The following is a 19,757-nucleotide window of genomic DNA, read 5'->3' as shown; positions in this document are numbered from 1 at the left end:
CCACATCATGGGTTTCTTGTGAGTATATTCAAAGTACTCATTGGCTTGCCACTGGTTATTTAATTGACCAGGCATGGAAGAACATGAGTTTGGAGAAGAGTTCATTGGGGACGAACATGTGATCTAGGACGCTTCCCAGTCAGAATGCATGTAGGTTGAGGCACATAGCATGGGGTTCACGCTATCAACCAAGTTATCCACATTCAGTAGTGTGTTGGTGTGTCAGCCTTCGAGGCCGTATTTATATAATGACTTGGCCTTAATGGCCCTATTTGTATCAGACGTTATGTATGGATGTAAGACTCTTGTTATTTAATGTAACGACTAAGATGCGGTCCTTTCCGATCTGGGGATCAAGGCCCCGAATTGGAAAGGAGCGCATCTAAGCGTCTCGCTAACAAGGTATCACAACACATACATAATAATAACAGATAGACAATCAGGGGTTCAATTCTCTTCTCATAAATCTATCAGAGCACATCACGCACACAATCAAAGTAGTTCCGCTACGGACTACAAAACAAGGGAAATGGCTATGCTACCCTGCGTGCTGGCCCACGATCACGACCACGCCTCAATCTTCTGGATAGTTCACGTACAGGCGGTCGGTCTCCTCATCGTACTGTCACGCCAGCTGCGTGCCGTCGGGATCACCTATCTCTGGGGTACCTGGACCTGTTGGTGTTGTGAAGGAATCTGTGAGCCACGGGGACTCAGCAATCTATGACCTCGGTGCCAGAACTAGTCAAGTTATTAGGTTTGGAAAGGTGGAGTGTTTAAGGTTGCAGCACCTAAGCTTGATATGGTGGCTAACTTACGTAGAACATTTAAGAAGGTGGTGTATACTAGCGGTCGAGAATACTTGATCACTAAGTGATCCTAAACACCTACCTACGTCATTCATTAGCCCACCGCGTTCACGATCGAAGAGAGATATTTGAGGGGACAGTCACGGTTATGCACACTGTTGGCAATTTTAATAGCTTATGTTTAAGTTCTCTAATACCGGATATTAACAAAATATTCCAAGTTTCCACATTACCGCGGGCACGGCTTTCCGAAAGATTAAACCCTGCAGGGGTGCTCCAACTAGTCCATCACAAACGTATATAGGCCGCAAAGTAATCCTCTACCATGAATCTCGTGATCTCGTCGGATTCCTTAGAGGAAAACCTCAACTCTGCGGGAACCAAAGCTTCACCGGGATTCTTATACGCAAGATATACCGCTAAGGTAAGACAAGACTAGTAGGACCACCCGACGTGTCGACGACCCTGATAAGAGCCGCGTATCTTAGTCTGAGGACACGCCGGATGAGGCACACTACAGGTATACCAAACCTCAGGTTGCCCTGTGGTGGCCCCATAGTCTGCCCAGTTTGGACCAACACTCATGAGGACTACTGGCCCGGGTTGTTGATTAAATTCCTCGTGTTAGCTATTCCCTATACAGATTATTATTAAGTGATTAGCAAATTAACACCAATGTTGGGTCCTGCCGGACAAGTCTTAGCACTACGCGATTTATCGAGGGGGTCCCCATAACAACCCCGAACGTGTTAGGAGCGATCAATACGGAATCAAACACCGGTAGCCGGTAACTATGGCGACAATAACGAAACAAAGCACCCGGGCAAAGGCTCGTGCTTCCGTTATTTACCAAGTATATAGGTGCATTAATTAAATAATAGAATTAAGATAATGGTATCAAGCTCATGTTATCACATGAGACAAAGCACCTGCATCTAGCTTCACTAACATTAGTAGCTGAGCAAGCCTACTTAGCCATTCCAGTTTGCTAGGAAGGGATCAGTGTTTAGGTTCATGGCATAACAAGAGGCAAATATTTCAGTGGTAAGCAGCGAGCATATGACAAGGGAAACGTAAACTAGCATAACAAGTCTAGAGATGGAATCAAGGTCATATCATCTTGCCTGTGAGATCCTCAGCTTGGAATGATTCTTGTTCGTCCTACACGTACTCTCCTGAATCCACGTATTCGTTCTCCGATCCCGGTGCTACCCAACATAATAATAACATCCAATGAACAACAACACGTCAAGATGCAACAAGCACATGATGCATGAGATGAATATGAGCATGCATCACTATCTCTATCACTAACACAAGCATAAGGAGTGAATTCATGTTCCTGGACAGAACTGTATCCTAAGCTATTTTGACATGCATGAGAATGACATGATCAGATGCGTCTCGTGAAAACGATGCAAAACCATATAAAGAACAATACAATCGGAGCTACGGATCAGCAGGAATCAACGAAACAAGATATGAAGCCCTACGTAACAAAATCATCACCACACACTCAAATGGCACAAATCTGGTATTTCCAGGTTGCCAAGACATAAAACAAACCATCATGGATGGGGTGGACCAAATAAGGACACCATATCATCAACTAAGCACCCACAAACATCAAAATGACAAAACTACACAATTTGCCATAAACTGCATCATAGCACTTTGTGATCTACATGCAAAGCTCCTACAGCCACCCAAATATGACAAATAATATATGTGGCTGTAGTTATCCAAGTATATTACAAGCACAAGCAAGAATCACACAAAAAGGAATTAAACACAGAATGTTACAAGGCTGCAAACTTGCCCAAAAATATCAGTTTTCTAGGACTCAGTGAAAATTCCAGATTCTCACTTTCTGTCTATGCTGTGAAGCATTTTGACAGCAGCCAAAACTATATATACAGGACTCCAAATGACATGAAATTTTACAGGGAGCTAGACAAACATATCAGGTCCAACTTTCTAGTTGAAAGCTAAGGCTAGATCACAACACATTGACCTGCACAAGATCATCTACAAGAGAAGAAAATATAAACAGATTCTCAGACTTAGATTTCACTAATCTAGAATTTCAGCCACATGCCTACTTTGAGTGGGCATAACATTCACATATGGAATCCTAATCATGAGATGAAACCAACAAGAGGTAGAGGGGGTCACCCTCTACTAGCACAACCAAGAAGCAATCCTTTGTGCTCAGCAAATCACATGGAACCAAACTCTAAACATAGAAGAAAATGAAAATATGTCATCTCCAGAAATTATCCCAGTGGAAAAACTGAGTTCATCAATGTATTCGTTGGGATATTCTACCCCAAAATCATATATAACATGTCGGCACTTACTTGGAACAAGTGGCCACAAATTAAGAAGGAAGAAGCTACTCCAAATCATGTATAGTGAATAGTGCAACATATCACGTGACTATCACTAGAACAACTACTACATAGTTATGCTGATGTGCACAAAGACAATAGTGACATGAGGGTTTGAACCCCATGTATGTGTTATGCACATCAACACCACAAGCACAACTACCACTAAATCAGCCACACACACACACATCATGCCCTCTCTCATATGAACATGAGGAGGTGCACAAGTGTTGCAAATGGGGCTGTTTTCACCACACACATATCATCACAACACACATCACCTCAACACACACACACACATCTCACCTACTCCACAATGCACATACTTTGCAAGAACTACACACACACACACACACTAGCAAGATCACATGAGCCACTTATCACTTAAGCCACATACACACATACACACATCACTTGCACTATCACAAGTGTGTGCACACACACACACAACCAAAGATCTTGCCTCTATCTATGCATAGCAGGAGAAGAAATCAAAATGGTCCACTTTAATGCCTATGGGTTAGGCACAAATATGGTAGGACAAGAAAAATAAATAGAAATAAAAAGAAATGACAAAAATACAACAGGGGTACCTGGGATTTTAACCTAGAATCCGCGTGTAACAGCAACAGAGCCATACAACTCTGCCACATCCATTCTATCGATAGGGAAGGGGGTGTGTACACGGTAACAAGTCCCTGTTGGCTATTGTACCGAAGTAAAACGAAAAACAAAAGAGTGCCGGGGGGATCAAACCCGCGCCCTCTCAACAGGCAACAACACCCTACTACCACTAGGCTACGAATCGGTTCTTATCTATATAGGGGAAGCAACTCTCAAGTAGTACCCTACTGCACCTCTGCTGCCCGACGGCCACCCGGAACAGGGGAGGAGCATCGCCGGCGTTGTGCTAGCAATTGATCTACGCGCTCTACATGGAAGGTTGCTGGTGCAACCAGGGCTCCATTCCTATCTCAACTATGGCCCGAGGGGCTCTACAACGACGAATCCACGGCGAGCGGCGGCTCCGGCGACAGAGACGACGCACGCTTCGATTACGCAGCTACCACGCTCGATCTAGCACAGGGAGGAGGGAGGAGGATCACTACCTCAGGTACGGGTCGAGGAAGGAGCACCCGTAGAGGAAGTAGTGGAAGAAGAGCGCGGAGCGGTGGAGCTCGTCGGAGAAGGAGCGCCTCTGGGAAGAAGACGAAACAGGGTCGATGACGAAGATCTAGCGGGGGGAATGGACTCCTGGAGATGCCTGCGAGCTGCAGGACCCTTCGACGAGGAAGAAGCTGCCCCATGACAACGACGACGTCGAGCTTCACGGATCGGCCATGGCGGAGCCGATCGCTTCTTACCTTGCAGCGACGAGAGAGAGAGAGGAGGGAGAAGGGATCTAGATGGAGCGGCGGTGGGGAGGAATCCTAACAAGGCACGGACGCCAAGGGGCCCTTTATAGAGCAAGGGGGGAAGCGAGGGACGCGCGGGAGGCCATGTGCGCGTGCTCTCTCCGGTGGAACAGAGGGGATCGAAGGAGACGCTGACGGGAGGGACCCACTATCGAGCTGGAAAGGAGGAGGACGATGACAGACGCGCGACGGGCTCGCGAGGAGAGAGATATATGGGCCGCTAAGTGGGAGGGAGCCCACTTAGTGCGCCGGATAGAAGAGAGAGGCCCTCTGGCTCTTTCCCTATTAAAAATAAACCAGAGAAAAGAAAATAGGTACAGGGCAAACTAAAGAAGATAAAATCAACACAAAAATGGCCCTGGACCTGAAAATGAACATACTATTTAAATAAAATACTAAAAGTACTTATTGGGCTACTTTAATAAATACCAAAACGACATTTAAATAATCTGTTTTGTTATTTATTTGCACCCTCAAGTCAAACAATAAAACTCCAAACTATCACATCCTTATCCCACAATATATTCTAAACACAAGACATTTTAAAACGAGCTTTGGAGAAGATGGAATTTGGACATGAGATTTAAAAGTAAAGAAAGGGGTTTGAAATGACAAAGGGGTTTTCAAATAATTAACTACCACACCTCTACTCCCCACTCCATCATCACATGGGATCACAAGGCCAACACCACATGATCTCAAGCACAAACTTACAAGGCAAGCAAAAATATAACAATCAACCATGGAAGAACAAGGTGCCACATGAAATCATACATGCATTAAGATCAAACATGTTCATGACAAGGTGGACCCACATAAGATAGGTTCCAAATATGGAAACTACACACTTGAGGCATTACTAACTCTCCCACACTACAAAGATCTCGTACTCGAGATCTAAGGCTCAAAGAAATCAGGAAATTCAGAACAGAGGTGGTCCTCGCGTTCCCACGCAGCCTCTTTATCGGAATGGTGTGACCACTACATTTTGAGAAATTTGACGGTCTTGTTGCGGGTCTTGCGCTCAGTCACCTCGAGAACCGCAACTGGATGCTCACGATAAGAAAGGTCAGGCTGAAGGTTGATGTTTTCAAGATGCACAATGGGCTCGGGGGTCTTGAAACACCTCCGAAGCTGAGAAACATGGAACACATCATGGACATTTGCAAAGTTTGACGGGAGCTCAAGCTGGTACGCAAGGTCACCTCTCTTGTCGACCACTCTGAACGGACCAACGAAACGAGGCACAAGCTTGCCTTTGATGGCAAATCGCTGCATACCCTTCATAGGCGACACCTTGAGATAGACAAAGTGATCAAGATCATAAGACATGTCACGGTGCTTACTATCATAATAGCTCTTATGACAGGACTGAGCTGTTCTGACGTTGTCGCGAATGATCCGACACATCTCCTCAGCTTCTTCTATCAAATCATTCCCAAGGATCTGACGCTCGCCGGTCTCGAACCAGTTGAGCGGGGTACGACACTTCCTGCCATAGAGAATTTCGAACGGAGCCTTGCCAAAACTAGCTTGATAACTGTTGTTATACGAGAACTCCGTAAAAGGCAGACAATCTTCCCACTTCATGCCAAAAGAGATAACAGAGGCTCTCAGCATATCCTCAAGAACTTGATTCACTCTCTCCACTTGACCACTAGTCTGAGGATGGAACACTGTACTGAAGCGGATCTTCGTGCCCATAGCAGACTGAAAGGAGTCCCAGAACTTGGAAGTGAAGATACTTCTGCGATCCGAAGAGATCATCATAGGCACGCCGTGCAAGGACACAATCCTGGAGGTGTACAACTCTGCCAGCTGAGCTGCTGAAATGGACTCCTTGACTGGAAGAAAATGAGCCACTTTACTCAACTTGTCCATGACGACGAAGATGGCATCATTACCCTTCTTAGACTTCGGAAACCCGGTGATGAAATCCATCTCAATGTGATCGAACTTCCACTCGAGAATGGGCAATGGATGCAAAAGACCTGCTAGAGGTTGATGCTCTGCTTTCACCCTTCGACATACATCACATTCATTTACGAACGGAGCAATCTCACGCTTCATACGAGTCCACCAGAAGGTCTGTTTCAAGTCGTGGTACATTTTGGAGCTTCCAGGATGAATAGAGAGCAGAGAGTTATGAGCTTCCTCCATGATTACCTTCCTGAGATCACCTTTCAGGACGACAAGGCGATCCTCGAAGAACAACGTGTCCCTGGCATCAATAGTGAAGCACTTATACTTGGGAAGACTCTTTCCCACGCCAATCTTGACCTTCTTCACCATAGCGTCAAGAAGCTGTGCTTCTCGGACCTGATCTTCCAAGGTAGGAGAGATCTGAAGGTTTGCAAGAAATCCCTGAGGTACTAGCTGAAGGTTGAGCTTCCTGAAAGACTCACAAAGACCAGGCTGGAGAGGTTGCAGAATCAGACTATTGCAATATGCCTTCCTGCTCAAAGCATCCACCACGACATTAGCTTTGCCTGGCGTGTACTCAACACTCGGATTAAAATCCTGGAGCATGTCCACCCAACGTGTTTGCCTAAGATTCAGGTTAGGCTGAGTGAAGATGTATTTGAGACTCTTGTGATCGGTGAAGACTTCAACTTTACGTTCCAACAAGAGGTGTCTCCAAGTCATCAGAGCGTGTACCACAACTGGTAGCTCAAGATCATGCACATGATAGTTCTTCTCCGCTCGCTTCAACTGCCTGGAGGTATAAGCAACCACCTTCTTATCTTGCATCAGGACTGCACCAAGACCTTGGAGAGAAGCGTCGCAAAAGACCTGGTACGGCTTGGAATCATCCTGAGGGACCAAGACTGGAGTGGAGGTAAGCTTCTCTTTGAGTGTATCGAAGGCCAGTTGACACTCTAGGGACCAAGCATACTTAACACCCTTCTGAAGAAGACTTGAGAGCGGCTTGACGATCTTGGGGAAGTTCTCAACGAACCTTCTGCAATAGCCAGCAAGCCCGACAAAGCTTCGAAGCTGCTTCACATTCTACGGAGGCTCCCATTCAACAATGGCTTGAACTTTGGACGGATCAACTTTAATGCCCTCGGCAGAGATAGTGTGCCCAAGATACACCACTTATTTCAGCGAGAACTCGCACTTGGAAAACTTGGCATACAGCTTGTACTCTCTCAGCTTATCAAGCACCAATCTGAGATGTTCTTCATGTTCTTCCTCAGTTTCAGAAAAGACCAGAATGTTGTCGAGATAGAGCAAGACAAAGTCATTCTTGAACGGAGAGAATATGTAGTTCATCAATCGACAGAATGTCAGAGGAGCATTTGCCAGACCAAAAGACATGACCGTATACTCATACGAGCCAAAACTAGTCTTGAAGGTAGTCTTCGGAATATCTTCCTCACGAATGCGAATTTGATGATAGCCCATTCTGAGATCAAGCTTGGAGAAGACCTTAGCACCTTTCAACTGTTCGAACAACTCAGTTATGTTCAGAAGTGGATATTTGTTCCTGATTGTCTTCTTGTTCAATGGACGGTAATCGACACACAGTCGGTCCGTGCCATCCTTCTTCTTGACAAACAGAACACCACAGCCCCACGGAGACGAGCTCGGTCTGATCAAACCCAAATGCTCCTGCTCATCGAGTTGCCTCTTAAGTTCCTTCAATTCTTCTGGACCCAGCTTGTACGGCCATTTGCACACGGGCTCTGTGCCTGGCTCTAGCTCAATGACAAACTCAACTTCTCTGTGCGGAGGCATGCCTGGCAGCTCTTGAGGAAACACATCTTCATATTTGCACACCACTTGGACTTGCGAAATAGGTTTGATCTCACCCTTTTCATTCAAAGAGAACAGACGGATTGTATCATCGCGCGCCGCGAATATAATCACATCCTCCGAAGAGTGGGTAAGCTTCACTTCTTTGGCTTCACAATCAATTGACACCTTGTTCATGGCCAGCCAGTCCATACCAAGTATCAAGTCGATGTCAGAATTGCCCAAGACATACGGAGAGGCCAGAAAATTATAACTTCCTATCTTGACAGAAGCATCCGGAACAACCCAACAAGAACTCATATGCATACCCGGAGAAACAATGTCCAAAGACCTAGCCAACTCTTGAAGATGGAAATCATGCTTTGCCGCAAAAGGATATGACAATAAAGAATGCGATGCACCAGAATCGAATAGCACTTTAGCACGAATATCATTGACGAGGAGGTAACCCATGATCACATCTGACAAGTTTTCTGCCTTAGCTGCATTCACCATGTTGACTCGAGCTGATCCGGGGTTGAACTTGACAAGAGCGTTGCTTGGAGGTTCGCTTGGAGGAGGAGGCGGCAGACGGAGCTGAGAAGTACACTTGTTGGCATAGTGACCCTTCTGCTCACACTTGTGACAAGTGACATCTCCTAGCTGCCGGTACCGAGTCTGAGGAGGCCCTTGCTTCTGATGCTGAAATCTCTACTGGAAGACAGGATGGGGTGGGTGGGAAGAACCACGACCACCAGAGTGCTTGAGCTGCTGCGAGTGTCGAGGAGGAGGAGGAGAAACCCAGAACTTCTGTTGTTTCCGAACCACCTGAGTCGAGGAAGAGCTGGAATCTCTGAAGCGCTTCTTAGAATTCTCCACCCTGAGCAAGGCTGCCTCTGCTCTCAGAGCTAGGTTGTAGAACTTGTCGAACTCCTCAGGATCGTGAAAGGCAAGAGCTAACTGCAAATCTTCTTTCAAGCCACCTCTGAACTGATAAATCTTGCTCTTCTGATCCGGGATATCCTGCAGCGCGTAACGGGCTAGCTCGTGGAACTCAACGTTGTACTTGTACACGGAATTGCCACCCTATTTCAAACGCCTGAACTTCTCACGCATCTCGTCCACAAAGCTGGAAGGGATGTAGTGGGACCTGAAGTCACGACAAAACTCATCCCAAGAAATCACCCTAGCGCCTCTGGAGTCTTTCAGCTGTTGCCACCAGATAGAAGCCTGCCCCTTCAACTTGAATGTTGCAAATTTGACGAAATCCTCAGGACGCACGTTGCTACACTCGAAATGCTTGTTCATATCACGAATCCAGTCCTCTGCATCAAATGGCTGGTCGCAAGAAGTGAAAGTCTTTGGCTGGTTCAACAGGAACTGACTCAGACTCGCAAACTGATTGCCACCATGCTGAAAATTGCCTTGCTGCTGATTGGCTCTCTCTTGCAACAACTGTAGTAGCATCTGGGTGTTTGCCTTAGTAGCAACCATCACTGCTTGCCAGGCCTCTACAGGAGGAGGCGGCGACGGCGGAGGATTCTCCGGAGGGGGAGGTGGTGGCGGCATATCCTCACGCCGTGGGTTCTGACGAGTTGGTGGAGCCATCCTGAAGACGGACATCATATTAGCCCACAGAATAAATTAAAGATATTGCTGAATCAAAAGACAGGAATATCTGAACAGGAATAAGCAATTGCATTCGAACAAAATAGTAAGAATGCTTCCTCAAAGTGACGGACGACAAAATTCCGATTAAGACCACTTCAAACAAGTATGAGCTAGAACTGCTCGGATGATCGAGATTTCCCCAACCTCAATCATGCATCTGTAGGAAGATAGTCCTGTAAGATACTACTTGATATCCCACCTATGAATTCCCGAAATAACTGGTCATGCAATCTGGTACATGGATACAAGGAGTAATATCACACAACTCCTATACTAACCCGTCACCTGTATCACATCCGTCAACACACAACCAACATCCTGGACCTTCATCTACAACAGACCCTCGTGATCACAACGATACTAAGTATGACAGTACTGCAGAATAATCTGCACCAGTACTGGGCACATCGGGGTTATCTCGCCACAACCAGTATTGAAGAAATAACTAACATCCTTCGTTCTTAGATACTCAGAAATCTGAATGATGGCGATGTGCGCAAGAATCCCCTGGAGCTCAACTCCCTGGAAGAAAATCAAAGCAGACAGGAGGCACCAAGATAGGACTCTGTCACATCGAAATCATATAGATTTCACAAATACCCGCGTGATCCTAAAGAAAAATTTGAGCGAGAAGAGGAGTAGAATTAAAGATTTCCTAAGTCGGGAACCTCACCAGAGCATGGAAGAGGAGAAAAAAGAATCCTACTCTCCGATATAACTAAGACTCAAAACATATTACTAGACTCGACTCGGCCAAGTACGATCACACAAAGGCACCTATGGTCGTAAGGCTCTGATTACCAACTTGTAACGACTAAGATGCAGTCCTTTCCGATCAGGGGACCGAAGCCCCGAATTAGAAAGGAGCGCATCTAAGCGTCTCGCAAACAAGGTATCACAGCACATACATAATAATAACAGATAGACAATCAGGGGTTCAATTGTCTTCTCATAAATATATCAGAGTACATCACGCATACAATCAAAGTAGTTTCGCTACGGACTACAAAACAGGGGAAATGGCTATGCTACCCTGCCTCCTGGCCCACGATCATGACCACGCCTCAATCTTCTGGATAGTTCACGTACAGGAGGTCGGTCTCCTCATCATACTGCCACGCCAGCTGCGTGCCGTCGAGATCACCTGTCTTTGGGGTACCTGAACCTGTTGGTGTTGTGAAGGAATATGTGAGCCACGGGGACTCAGCAATCTATGACCCCGATGCCAGAACTAGTCAAGTTATTAGGTTTGGAAAGGTGGAGTGTTTAAGGTTGCAACATCCTAAGCTTGATATGGTGGCTAACTTACGTAGAACATTTATGAAGGTGGTCTATACTAGCGGTCGAAAATACTTGATCACTAAGTCATCCTGAACACCTACCTACGTCATTCATTACCCCACCGTGTTCCCGATCGAAGAGAGATCTTCGAGGGGACAGTCACGGTTACGCACACAGTTGGCAATTTTATTAGCTTATGTTTAAGTTCTCTAATACCGGATATTAACAAAATATTCCAAGTTGCCACATTACCGCGGGCACGGCTTTCCGAAAGATTAAACCCTGCAAGGGTGCTCCAACTAGTACATCACAAACATACATAGGCCGCAAAGTAATCCTCTATCACGAATCTCGTGATCTCGTCAGATTCCTTAGAGGAAAACCTCAACTCTGGGGGAACCAAAGCTTCACCGGGATTCCTATACGCAAGATATATCGCTAAGGTAAGACAAGACTAGCAGGACCTCCCGACGTGTCGACGACCCTGATAAGAGCCGTGTATCTCAGTCTCAGGACACGTCGGATGAGTTACACTATAGGTATACAAAACCTCAGGTTGCCCTGTGGTGGCCCCATAGTCTGCCAAGTTTGGACCAACACTCATGAGGAGCACTGGCCTGGGTTGTTGATTAAATTCCTCGGGGTAGCTATTCCCTATACAGATTATTATTAAGTGATTATCAAATTAACACCAATGTTGGGTCTTGCCAGACAAGTCTTAACACTACGTGATTTATCGAGGAGGTCCCCATAACAACCCCGAACGTGTTAGGAGTGATCAATATGGAATCAAACACCGCTAGCCGGTAACTATGGCGACAATAACGGAAGAAAGCACCCGGCAAAAGGCTGGGCCTTCCGTTGTTTACCAAGTATATAGGTGGATTAATTAAATAACATAATTAAGATAATGGTATCAAGCTCATGTTATCACATGAGACAAAGCACCTGCATCTAGCAACGTTAACATTAGTAGCTGAGCAAGCCTACTTAGCCATTCAAGTTTGCTAGGAAGGGATCAGTGTTTGGGTTCATGGCATAAAAAGAGGCAAATATTTCAGTGGTAGGCAGCGAGCATATGACAAGGGAAATGTAAACTAGCATAACAAGTCTAGAGATGGAATCAAGGTAATATCATCTTGCCCGTGAGATCCTCAGCTTGGAATGATTCTTGTTCGTCCTGCACGTACTCTCCTCAATCCATGTATTTGTTCTCCGATCCCGGTACTACCCAACATAAGAATAACATCCAATGAACAACAGCACCTCAATATGCAACAAGCACAAGATGCATGAGATGAATATGAGCATGCATCACTATCTCTATCACTAACACAAGCATAAGGAGTGAATACATGTTCCTGGACAGAACTGTATCCTAAGCTATTTTGACATGCATGAGAATGACATGATCAGATGCGTCTCGTGAAAACGATGAAAAACCATATAAAGAACATTACAACCGGAGCTACGGATCAACGGGAATCAACGAAACAAGATATGAAGCCCTACGTAACAAAATCATCACCACACACTCAAATGGCACAAATGTGGTATTTCCAGGTTGCCAAGACATAAAACAAACCATCATGGATGGGGTGGAGCAAATAAGAACACCATATCATCAACTAAGCACCCACAAACTTCATCATAGCGCTTTGTGAGCTACATGCAAAGCACCTACAACCACCCAAATATGACAAATAATATATGTGGCTGTAGATATCCAAGAATACTACATGCACAAGAAAGAATCACACAAAAAGGAATTAAACACAGAAAGTTACAAGGCTGCAAACTTGCCCAAAAATAACAGTTTTCAGGGACTCTGTGAAAATTTCAGATTCTCACTTTCTATCTATGCTCTGAAGCATTTTGACAGCAGCCAAAACTATATCTACAGGACTCCAGATGACATGAAATTTTACAGGGAGCTATACAAACATATCGGGTCCAACTTTCTTGTTGAAAGCTAAGGCTAGATCACAACACATTGACCTGCACAAGTTCATCTACAGGAGAAGAAAATATAAACAGATTCTCAGAACTAATCTGGAATTTCAGCCACATGCCTACTTTGAGTGGGCATAACTTGCACATATGGAATCCTAATCATGAGATCAAACCAACAAGAGGTAGCAGGGTTCACCCTCTACTAGCACAACCAAGAAGCAATCCTTTGTGCTCAACAAATCACATGGAACCAAGCTCTAAACATAGAAGAAAATGAAAAAATGTCATCCCTAGAAATTATCCCAATGGAAAAACTGAGTTGACCAATGGATTCGTTGGGATATTCTACCCCAAAATCATATATAATATGTGGGCACTTACTTGGAACAAGTGACAACAAATTAAGAAGGAAGAAGCTACTCCAAATCATGTATAGTGAATAGTGCAACATATCATGTGACTATCACTAGAACAACTACTACATAGTTATGGTCATGTGCACAAAGACAATAGTGACATGAGGGTTTGAACCCCATGTATGTGTTATGCACATCAACACCACAAGCACAACTACCACTAAATCACCCACACACACACACATCATGCCCTCTCTCATATGAACATGAGGAGGTGCACAAGTGTTGCAAATGGGGCTGTTTTCACCACACACATATCATCACAACAACCTCATCACAAGCACTTAATCCCAAGAACAACATGAAGGAAAAAGTACTATGCAAGTAAACATGGAGCAACACATACATACACTCCTACTAGGTACCACATATGTGTGCACTACTTACACACACATCACCTCAACACACACATCTCAGCTACTCCACAATGCACATACTTTGCAAGAACTACACACCCACACACACTAGCAAGATCACATGAGCCACTTATCTCTTAAGCCACATACACAGATACACACATCACTTGCACTATCACAAGTGTCTGTACACACACACACACAACCAAAGATCCCGCCTCTATCTATGCATAGCAGGAGAAGAAATAAAAATGGTCCACTTTAATGCCTACGACGCTCGATCTAGCACAGGGAGGAGGGAGGAGGATCACTACCTCAGGTACGGGTCGAGGAAGGAGCACCCTTAGAGGAAGCAGTGGAAGAAGAGCGTGGAGCGGCGGAGCTCGTCGGAGGAGGAGCGCCTCGGGGAAGAAGATGAAGCAGGGTCGATGACGAAGATCCAGCGACGGGAATTGACTCCTGGAGATGCCTTCGAGCTGCGGGACCCTTCGACGAGGTAGAAGCTGCCCCACGACGACGGCGACATCGAGCTTCACGGATCGACCATGGCGGAGCCGACCGCTTCTTACCTTGCAGCGACGAGAGAGAGAGAGGAGGGATCTGGATGGAGCGGCGGCGGGGAGGAACCCTAACAAGGCACGGACGCCAAGGGGCCCTTTATAGAGCGAGGGGGAACCGAGGGATGCGCGCGAGGCCATGTGCGCGTGCTCTCTCCGGTGGAACAGAGGGGATCGAAGGAGACGCTGACGGGAGGGACCCACTGTCGAGCTGGAAAGGAGGAGGACTATGATGAACGCTCGACGGGCTCGCGAGGAGAGAGATAGATGGGCCGCTAAGTGGGAGGGAGCCCACTTAGTGCGCCGGATAGAAGAGAGAGAGGCCATATGGCTCTTTTCCTATTAAAAATAAACCAGAGAATAGAAAATAGGTACAGGGTAAACTAAAGAAGATAAAATCAACACAAAAATGGCCCTGGACGTGTAAATGAACATACTATTTAAATAAAATACTAAAAGTATTTATGGGGCTACTTTAATAAATACCAAAACAACATTTAAATAATATGTTTTGTTATTTAGTTGCACCCTCAAGTCAAACAATAAAACTCCAAAGTATCAGATCCTTATCCCACAATATATTCTAAACACAAGACATTTTAAAACCAGCTTTGGAGAAGATGGAATTTGGACATGAGATTTAAAAGGAAAGAAAAGGGGTTTGAAATGACAAAGGGGGTTTCAAATGATTAACTACCACACCTCTACTCCCCACTCCATTATCACATGGGATCACAAGGCCAACACCACATGATCTCAAGCACAAACTTACAAGGCAAGCAAATATATAACAATCAACCAAGGAAGAACAAGGTGCCACATGAAATCATACACACGTTAAGATCAAAAATGTTCATGACAAGGTGGACCCACATAAGATAGGTTCCAAATATGGCAACTACACACTTGGGGCATTACATTCAATATATGTGTTTTCAGTGAGCATTGATCTCTGGGATCATCATACACGTGCATTCAGTGATCTTGACTTACAAGTCGGGGTCCCCACACAATCTCTCCCCCACCTGTGTATATGAGAGGCTCAAGCTCTCGCTTTTCCAAGAAATAAACACACAAGCAAGAGTACGGTTTTACGCTCCGACGGCCCGAACCTGGGTAGCTCACGTGTCCCCAACATTTTCGGTGAGGAGGAGAGAGGTCATCGTCCAAGTTTGTTGTGTGTTCCGTTGTGTTGTAGGTAGGAAGCAAAGCCCCCCATGTTCGAACTTGTTCTCGGAGATGTTCTTGGAGCAGATCCGGGACTCCGAGATATTTCTTCACACTTGTTCTTGGAGAAGTTCTTGGGTTGTTTTAAATCAAGAATGTTTCATACACATATAATATTAAAAATTCTATAGATCTCCCATTCAGTTTCTTGTAAATACAAGATTCTCCATAAACTTGTAAGAACCCAAAAGTTTTGATCACCTCATCAAAGTGAAGACACCAACAGTGAGATTCTTGCACCAGCCCATAAATGGATCGCTCGATCTTGGATACCTTGTTGCCACTTAGGATCGTCAAAACCTTATGGTTGCATCATATACAATTCTTCCTTAAGTAAAAAGTTATGGAACGCTATTTTGACATTCATCTGCCAGATTTCATAATCAAAAATGCAGCAATTGCTAAAATAATCTTAACAGTTTTTAGCATCGCTACGTGTGAGAAAATCTCATCGTAGTCAACTCCTTGAAATTGATAAAAACGTTTTGCAATAAGGCGAGCTTTATAGATGGTAACATTGCCATCAGCGTCCATGTTTATCTTAAAGATCCATCTGTTCTAAATTGTCATACGATCATCGAGTAAGTCCTCGAAAGTCCATACTTCATTTTAATGCATGGATCCTATCTTGGATTTCATGGCCTCTGTGCATTTATGGGAATCTGGGGCCATCATCGCTTCTTCATAGTTCGTAGGTTCAATGTTGTCTAACAACATGACTCCTAAGACAAAATAGCCATGCCACTCAGGGGCAGTATGTGTCCTTGTCGACTTGTGAGGTTTGATAGTGAATTGATCCAAAGTTCCATGATCATCATCATTAGCTTCCTCTTCAATTGGTGTAGGCACCACAGGAACATCCTATGTCACACTACTTTTCAATTTGAGTGAAGGTTCGATAACCTTTTCAAGTTCTACCTTCCTCCCAATCACCTATATCGAGAGAAATTCCTATGAAAAGGATCCAATCTTGGCAACAAAGATTTTACCTTCAGATCTGTCATAGATGGTATACCCAATTGTTTCATTAGGATATCCTATGAAGACACAGTTCTTTGCTTTGGGTTTGAGCTTATCAGGCTGAAGCCTTTTGACACAAGCGTCCCATGCCCAAACTTTGAGAAATGACAACTTAGGTTTCTCGCCAAACCATAATTCATATGGTGTTGTCTCAGTGGATTGAGATGGTGCCCTATTTAAAGTGAATGCAACTGTCTCTAATGCATAACCCCAAAACAATCATGGAAAAATGGTAAGAGACATCACAGAACTCACCATATCCAATAGATTACGATTACAATGTGCAAAGACACGATTATGCTATGGTGTTCTAGGTGGGATGATTTGTGAAACAATTCCACATTGTCTTAAAGGCATGGCAAACTCACCACCATGATCAGATCGTAGAAATTTTATCTTCTTGTTAAGATGATCGTCAACTACCCTCTAAAATTGCTTGAACGTTTCAAAAGTTTCAAACCTGTGTTTCATTAGGTAAATATACCTGTATCAATTTAAGTCATTTGTGAATATTTTATGTTCTCAGCTTTCAGCTTTCATTCTATAAGTCTTTTCATTGGTGTCTCTTTGTTCAATTGATTTTTTTCTTCATTCATATCTCAATTAGTTTAGTGCCTTGTTGAAGTCTTCTAGTAGACCAATCATGATCTGTTCGTTCTCATGTATTCCATTCATTCGAAGTATTCTCATTCGTTCGCAATTCTTACTAGTGTTCCGTTGAGGACTTCTTCAACTTTGTGCCCTATCTCTCTCTCGAAACTTCTTCAAGAAGAATAAGTAGTATTCCAATCCCTTGGTTGTCATCAATTTAACGTGAGATAAGTATAACATAATTCCTATTCTGGTTTCATCAAGGTGATTTCTGTCCTTCTTTCTGAGTTGCTTATGATATGTAATTCTTGTTCGAAGTTGTTCATCTTTTCTTTTCCAGATTCCAAGTAATGTCAATTATCTCATCTTGAAGCTCTATCTAAATTTTCAAGGCCTCAACCTTGTTCTTTTTGCAACCTTCAAGGCTTTCCAATCATCCTTTCATTCTAGAGTTCTTACCGGTGGTTCTTCATGGTGGTTCGCTAAGGATTTAATCCATTATCGAAGTGTTCTTCAAGATTCTTTTTGCAGAAGCTCAAGTATTCTTGATCTTTCATTTTAAAGTGCAATTTTTTCTCCCTTATCTTTTGAGACATTGTTATAGCATTCTTGATTCACGCGGAGTGTTGAAGATAATTTGTCAAGAATGAGATATTTAAAACCATCATGTCTTCCGTGGAGTTATCTTGATATAGATTTCACCAAAACCATTTCCTAAGGTTTGTGCTATCATGGTGCTTATCAATGATCCAAGTTCTTGGTGTAACCTCTTGGTGAAAGGAGTTTTATCTCTTCGTTATCTCAAGAAAATCAATTTTATTCATTAGTGGTTGGTTTACACCTCGTAATTTTTGGATCTCTTCCATAACCCCACAACAAACTTATTCTTTTGGTTGTTGATTTTTCAACAACTTAGTTCAATATTTCCTTGTAAAAATGCTTTTCAAATTCAATTGTGATATAAGTTGTCTTTTTTTTCTCAATTCATTTCTTTCCAACGATGTAGCTTCTACTCTTGTCTTCCGGAGGCGTTGTTATGTTGCTATCTTCGAACGATCACCTCGTTTTGTAAGATCATGTTCCTTGCTTATTCATTTAACCGGAGTGTTGTGTCCTCTTTTCAAGGTATTTCCATCTTATGAAATTTTGCGTGTCTTTTAAAATGGAGTGCTGCCCACATTCATTCTTTCTCATGACTTGTCTATATTTTTTCAACCAGGGTGGTCTCAAATTGTTGTTTGTTCCTCGTGCCATTCTTCTTCTCTTTGCAACCTTCAATATTCGTTGGTTTCACTCATTTGTCAAAGAAGCAACATCTTCCTTTCTTCTTCCTTTTCCTTTTCTCATTCTAAGATCTCAGGCGACATCTCTTGTTAGTGGAGGAGTGTTATAACAACCTAAGACCGACCCTCCAAACGCCTTCCACTTGTTTCAAGTTTCACGATGAGGTTTATTTATCATTGCATCATTTGCATTGCATCGGTACTCCGTCACCATCTTTTTTTCATAACTAGCGTCCATTCATAGTTGTTGGTTCTCTGTGTTCTTGTCGTTGACCATTTCATGACCAACCACACACGCTCGCGCACGCGACAAGATTGAAATATTGTTTTTAAAAGTGCATATAAAATATTCTCCAAATGGGTCGAAAGTGTGCGTGCAATCTTAATATATTTTAGATAGATTGCATGCGAAATTTCGTCGCATCCAAAGTTTGTTTGATACCCGAACCGTTAAGCATATAGCGGCATTATAGCCGGTTTAAACCAGAGATATTTTGGTATTTCTAGAACATGTCACTAGCGGTAAACCTCTCTCTCATTTCACCCCAAAACACTCTACACGGCCCACTAGGCCTACCATAAACCCCTCTGTGTCGAGAGCCATCCGATCGAGATCGAACGGTCCGAATTCGGGCAAAAATAGTTAACCCTAGCACCTCTAGCTATAAATAGGCACTCTCCTTGTCCAAACTGGGAAACCATAGCCACCACCCTCGTTTTCTGTGCCCCTTCGCTCAGCCACTGCTACCATATCACTCATGTCTTGCTCCTTCCATGTCAGGCCCTCCGAAACCCATACTGACCCGCCTGGGCCCTGATCTATTCTCCGCCGCTTGGCTCCCGCAGCCCCAAGCTAGCCGCCCCCGTGGCCTCCTTCTCGTCCCTGCGACATGCCAACCCGACCTCGTCATTGCATCGAATGGCCGCCGGGGTGCCGCCAATGTCTACGAGCCACGGGACCTTGACCAGGCTAGTCCCGCGCCATGACTCTTCCCTTCCTCTTCTTCTCCCTCTAACTTATATCGTTATCTATTCAATAGGGAGCTCATC

This window comes from Hordeum vulgare, chromosome 6H, assembly GCF_904849725.1.
Source record: "Hordeum vulgare subsp. vulgare chromosome 6H, MorexV3_pseudomolecules_assembly, whole genome shotgun sequence".
NCBI classification, from domain to species: Eukaryota; Viridiplantae; Streptophyta; class Magnoliopsida; order Poales; family Poaceae; genus Hordeum; species Hordeum vulgare.
This window is presented reverse-complemented; position numbering follows the sequence as displayed.